A 6,627-nucleotide genomic window follows, 5' to 3' on the forward strand; every position below is an offset into this window, starting at 1 on the left:
CCTTCAAGGCCCAGGGGTCCACGATTATCTTCTGTGTCTGTGTTAATTGGTTTCCCTTTTCTTTGTTGAAGAGGGTCTGTGCAATCCTTCTGCCTAGTTTTCCATCTTGCCGGAACCACCTGCTTGAAAGCTTTTAAGACCCCCAGTTGCTACTCACTAAAGTAGGTTATGGAACAAGATTTTTATGTACTATGTTGTTCATTTGAGCTTGGTGTCCCTCAATACTGTGGTCCCAAGTTGGCACCCCCAGTGATTCTCTTTCTCAAGGTGTTTGGTTGTCTGTGAGAAGTTACTCCAATTCTGTCTTCTGTTGCTTCTGTAATGTGTGTGGCTAATTTTGTATCACTGGTATCTCTGTAAGATTGTCTTCAGCTAAATCTACCCTTGGTCTAGGGTACAATTCCTGTTCATTGAACTCCACCTGATCTTCTCAGTTGTCTATGCATTTATCTGTAGCCTGGTGTTTGGTGTTAGTGGTAATGCAGTATTATGATGAAAATAATTTTAATAGCATCTGCTGTGCAGGTAAAGAAGAAAGGATGTCTGATGGTGAGTCAGGTGATTATATGGCAACACCATGATTAATGCTGTTAATTACAGTATATGAATACTGTATATGAATATGTGCTGTACATACAAATTGCTGATGAATTCTTTTTTTATTTTGTAAATTTTTACTTCCCACACTCATTACACAACTTGAGCAAAATATGTAGATGAGCAAACATTGCTAACTTAAATCTAATTCAAAAGCAGAGATTCTTAGTATTAGGCTCTTTTCTTAACTGATTTAAAAAATAAAATAGCCATCACTTGTGACTGCAAGTAGGACTAGCTTAACAGTTGGTAAAGAAGCAGCACATGAGGTAGCAGGAGTGTACATTTTTTTTTATCAAATATGATCTTAATTTATCCATGAAGTTTTATATTGAGGTTTTTTTATGTTCATGATATGTTTAAATATAATATTAGCATTTGTGAATAATCTTCATTAATTTATTAATCATGAGAGGGAAGATTTGTAAAGACAATGTTGTTGTTGTGTGCCGTTGAGTCGGCCCTGACTCATAGCGACCCCTTCTTGGGTTGCCGAGGCAGTATCACTATGGAAGTAGATTGCCCCATCTTCCTTCCGAGGAGTGGCTGGTGGGTTTGAACTGCCAGCCTTCTGGTGAGCAGTCAAGTGCCTCAGGCACTATGCTACCAGAGCTCTTAAGTAAATATTAGCAAGGGGTTAACTTTATGTTTGTGATAACGCAAGGTGATACTTTATGTTTGTTTTGGTTACCTAGTGTCGCTGTAACAGAAAATACCACAAATGGGTGGCTTTAACAAACAGGAGTTTATTCTCTTACAGTTTAGGAGGCTAGAAGTCCAAATTCAAAGTGCCAGCTCTAGGGGCTGGGTAAAAGGCCTTCATCTCTGGGCATGAACTCTGCCTCTTGCTCCTGGCCCACTGAAGCTGGAGGATTTTCTTAACTCAGGCAGCTGCTGGCTTGTGAGGCTGGTAAACCCAAGGTTGATAAGTAAAAATGCACAATCCCAGTATTACCAAAACAACATGGCAGGCCACTAATTTAAGTCCAGAAAAAAGTCCCAGGATCGGCAGAGCATGGCAGGCTGCTGAATGAAGACTCTGCTACATGCAGGGTCTAAGCATGCCAAAAAGCTGCAGACCTTTCTCAACGCTTTTCCTTACGTACTGGAAGCAGACCACATCCCTAAGGCAGCTACTCAGCTGCTCCAGTTGATTCCACCATGGAGTTGATTACCAGTCTCATTATGGGGAATAACTATATCTAGTTGCCCAGCCACTCAAAACCAGGCCCAGCCAAGTTGAAACATAACTGTAACTACAACAGTGTTATACTCTTAAGTGAAAACAATTATATACAAAATTCTATAATATGTAGGAGCTCTGGTAGCATAGTGCCTAAGGCACTTGACTGCTAACCAGAAGGCTGGCAGTTCAAACCCATCAGCCCCTCCTTGGAAGGAAGGTTGGGCAATCTACTTCCGCAGTGATACTGCCTGGGAAACCCAAGGAGGGGTCGCTATGAGTCGGGTCCGACTCGATGGCATATAACAACAACAACAACAACAACAACATACTATGTAGGAGCTATCAAGTATATATTTTTTCAATACTTAAAGAAGAAGAAAATGGAAAGGAGACATGCCTCCAAATGATTAGGTAGAGGTAGCAGTATTGTGTTATGAGAGAAATTTTCATTCTACTTTACTATAATTTCTTCCCCCCCCCCAACAATAAACCCATATTACTTTTGTAATGAAGAAAACTGCCCATTAGAAAAAGCCTAGAGCAGAAAATTTGCTGGTTTTTATTTGAAGGCTTTTATAAGTCATTTACATCCACTTGGACACAAAGCACACCCATTAGTAAGAGTCTGTACTGTAGTTACTTTATACCTATTTTTTACTTTTGAAGTAAATTGTTTCAGAAAATGGAAAATGTGAATTGAATCTTGTTCTAAGAGGTAACCAGTTTTTTATCTCTAACAGATGATGACAACAGAGTTCTTCTGGAAATGATAGAAACATTTTGAAATTATTTTTTTTTCTTTCCTTTTACAAAACTTATCTTAAATACTGATCTTTAGAAAATACTAATTCTTTCTTTTTGTTTTCTCACTAGGACATGTATTCGTCTGAGAAACTTTGGACAGCAAATTTTGGTTTAATACCTGATTTGGACAGCATACAGAGGCATATCCGGCCATGAGTAAGTGTGCTTCTTTCATTTCAGGGGTCTGGAGAGCATTTGTAATATTGTGTTTAAACAAAAGAAAAAAATATGTTGCTGGACAAATTGGCATTACATCACTTCATCAGAGATTGAGTACTCTATGATTCATCCTAATACTATACACTTGTCTTTATAAAAATAAAACAAGTAGATACTATTTTGATTGATTTATTCTAAGAAGTTAGATATGATGAGGAAAATCTGTGTCATTAGCTTCTTGCTTATTTAGTTTTATCATCTGAAATTTTCTAACGAATAAAGGTAGTTGCTAGATGCATTCAAATATAGATTAATAAACAAATAGCTTTTGATATTTCGGTACCATTCACATCAAAGTTTGTAAGAATGTTTATCTAATGTGAAGTGCTAACTGGTGAACATGGTAATCTGAGTTTATGAAAATTAAGAAAGGAATGTCAAGCATTTTAATTTAAAAAATTCTTGCATTCTTGGAAAATTAATGAAATTTTATTGTATTGTGCAGTGTTAGTGTTCTGTCACCAGCATAGCTGGAAGTTTTTTGAGGGTAGGTACCATGTACCATTTCTGTTTTGAATCTCAGTGTTTACCACAATGTTTTCTATACTGCTCCCCATAAAAAATGAGAGTCCTGTTAGGAGGAAGGCAGAGGGAGGGAGGGATGGCTTGTTCCAAGCCCACTGTCATTGAGTCAATTCTGACTCATCTAATAATACCTGAACCATATAGATATTTTTAAATTTCGATTATCTTTCATTTTGTCTTTTTTCAGTTCTGCTTATTTTTATTATATAAAATTTTTTTTATTTAAACAGATTTTTTTTCTTTATCTTTGTGGATCTTCTATATACTTAGTTTTTGAAACGTCTTTTTCTGAATAATCACTTGATTAGTTTTTCATTTTGCCTGCAATGAGTTTATGCGGTGATTGCTGATGGTATTGGCATTCTATATAATTTCTCAGGTACATTCTGATGGAAGTTCCTACCCCCACCATTCTCTCTTTTTGGGTGGTTTCTCTTGCCAGTTTAGCAGCTTTGTAGTTGTTTTTGCCTGACTCTGGAGATGATAATCAGGTCATGTGTTAGTGGGTCAGAGTCCCAGCATTACAGTGAAGTCAGAGATACCACATATTCAGTCACTGAGTCAGCTGGCAACATGTCAGCAACTTCCTATATGCTGTAGCTTCTGTGCAGTTAGCAGAAGTGTTTTCTAGTCTAGTTTCATAATAAAGGAACACAGTGCAAAGCCAGCCCCTGGTTTTAAGCAAAGAGCCTGTCTAGTGACCCTGCTTCATATAAACATTTTATTTACAATTACCATACAAGATCAAACTTCCAGCTGCCCTTTCCTGCTTTGAGACCCAGAGCCCAGGAGGCGTTGTGGCTTCAGCTTGACTCACACTTAGTGCTTCTCTTAGATTTCTGACCTAGAGACCTGTTCAACATGTTTCAGGGCTTTGCTGTGTCATTTTAGTGAATCGTTATATTTTATCTATTATTGCTGTGTTTGTTTTACAGGAGGGGAAGCTGCAAAGAGTGAACAGTGTCACTCTGACAGCTTGAAAGTGATTTTTTGTAAACCCAGAAATATAAACTTGCTAAGCTATTTGGGGGAGCTCTGGTAGCATAGAAATTAGGGAGATGGTGAGAGAGAAAGCTGGAGTAGACAAACTCAGGTCCAGGTTATATACATCTAAGAAATTACTTTATTCTGTAGGGATTAGGGAGCTATTAAAAGATTACAATTAGGGGAACAATTTAAGACTTCATTCTAGAAAAATTACTCTGAAAAATAGACATTTTTATTAGATATAAAATAAGGGTTCATTACAGGCAGTGTTTAAACAGTAATGACTTTAAACAGTGTATATTCATAGTTTCTAGTTCTTTTCAGACTCCCTTTGAAGTAGATTTTGAGTTACATTTCTTTTTCTCGACAATTTGACAATTGTCTCATGATATAACTTATTCTTGAGTAGACCACTGTAATGATAGACTGAGTAGACCACTGTAATGATAGACTAGCCATTGCTGTTGAGTCAATTCCTACTCATAGCGACCCTATAAGACAGAATAGAACTGCCCCATGGTATTTCCCAGGCTGTAAATATTTGTGGAAGCAGACTGGCACATCTTTCTGCAGAGCAGCTGGTGGATTTGAACCGCTGACCTTTTGCAACTGATCACTTAATCACTCTGACGCCAGGTCTCCCTAATGATAGATTAGGGAATGCTATAGTGCTCTATGTCTTGTTGTAAATAATAGTGAATTTTAAGTTTTCAAAAAGGTAGGAACTGAGTATTTAGAGTTCTTGTTTTTGAGAATAGAATAGAGAAGCATGATACCGATATGTATCTGTATGTGTGCGTGTATAAATAAAAAATATTTATTTTACCAGAATGCGTATCTAGTGATTAGATGCTATAGCCAGTGGCACTTCTAGAATTTATATATTTAAGGATTTAAAGGTAGATATTTGGTTATATGGAAGGGGCTAAATAGCAGCAGCTAGGAAACTTTTTGTGGAGCAGTGTTTAACAAGCACAGTGCCTATGTTTAGATTGCATCTTATAGAAAAGCAACAGCTAGAGGATTATAACAGATACTTTGTTATTCTTTTTATTACTTAATGTCTTTTAATTGGAGATGACTTTTGGATGGAACACTAATATATATTATGGGGTTTGAAAGCCACCTAGCTACCCTAGGGTATGCTGTTGGCTCTATGCCTCCATCCTGCTCCCTAAGGGCAATGTGGCATACTTGCAGAGTGTTTTTAGGAGACCTTAGGGGATCAAAATGTTGGGAAATAATATTTAAGTAGGTAAGCTGGGGTAGGAAAGGAATAATGTAGACTCTGAAAGTTCATTGGAATTGGGAAGCTGTGGTGCAGAGAATTACTTGGTATGGCTTTTCTAGCCAGTCTTTGTGACTGACTCCCACCAGATTACTTGGGGGGACCATGCAAATAAGGTATATGTAGTTTTGCTACGTTGCTGGGCTTAAAATGAGCCCTCTTAGAGGCAGAAATGGGATTCTTACTGCCATCAAGAGAGAAGAGCTGGAGTGGAGCAGAGCATACCCTTTGACCCAAGAGCTCTGTGCTGGACCTCTTTGGCAGAGACACCCAGCAGAGATGCCCGGCTGAGAGACAGTGGCAGTGGAACCAAGAGGGGATGAGATAGAGCAGTGGGTTTGCTGGCCCACTGAGGAAAAAAAGCTGAGTGCCTTTGGTCAGGAGTCTTGCTGGCACAGTGGTGTGCACGTAGGTGTATCTATCGGCAGAGCTAAAAGAGCTTTGTAACACTTGTCCGAGCAGGGCAGAGGCCAGGCGGAGAGGCCAAGGACCAGAGTGGTATACCTGAGCTCTGGTAGCATAGTGCCTAAGGCACTTGACTGCTAACCAGAAGGCTGGGGGTTCAAACCCACCAGCCACTCCTCGGAAGGAAGATTGGGCAATCTACTTCCATAGTGATACTGTCTTGGCAACCCAAGGAGGGGTCGCTATGAGTCAGGTCTGACTGACGGCACATAACAACAACAACAACATAGCAGAGGGGAGGCTGTCCTGAACTAAGAACTGTGTCCTGAGTGCTTTCCTGAACTAGAGTTTTAGCCTGTTACTTCCCTAATAAATCCCATAATTCTGAGTATTGTCTATGAGTTCTGTGTGGCCATTGGAATAAATTATCAAGCCCAGCCGAGAAGTAGAAAATGCTGTGGGATGGACAGTTAGTGTCGGAATTGGTAAAAAGGCTGAAGAGGTGGCATGTCTGGCCTTATAGGTATAAGCCTTGGGCTGCTGATTATTCTTTCTCCCCCTTGTGAGGGTGGAGGAAGTCAGAAGATGCCGCCCCCATGCCCTTTTTAGAGAAGCA

Source organism: Orycteropus afer, unplaced genomic scaffold, assembly GCF_000298275.1.
Source record: "Orycteropus afer afer isolate SDZICR_OR568_19922 unplaced genomic scaffold, OryAfe1.0 scaffold00028, whole genome shotgun sequence".
NCBI classification, from domain to species: domain Eukaryota; kingdom Metazoa; phylum Chordata; class Mammalia; order Tubulidentata; family Orycteropodidae; genus Orycteropus; species Orycteropus afer.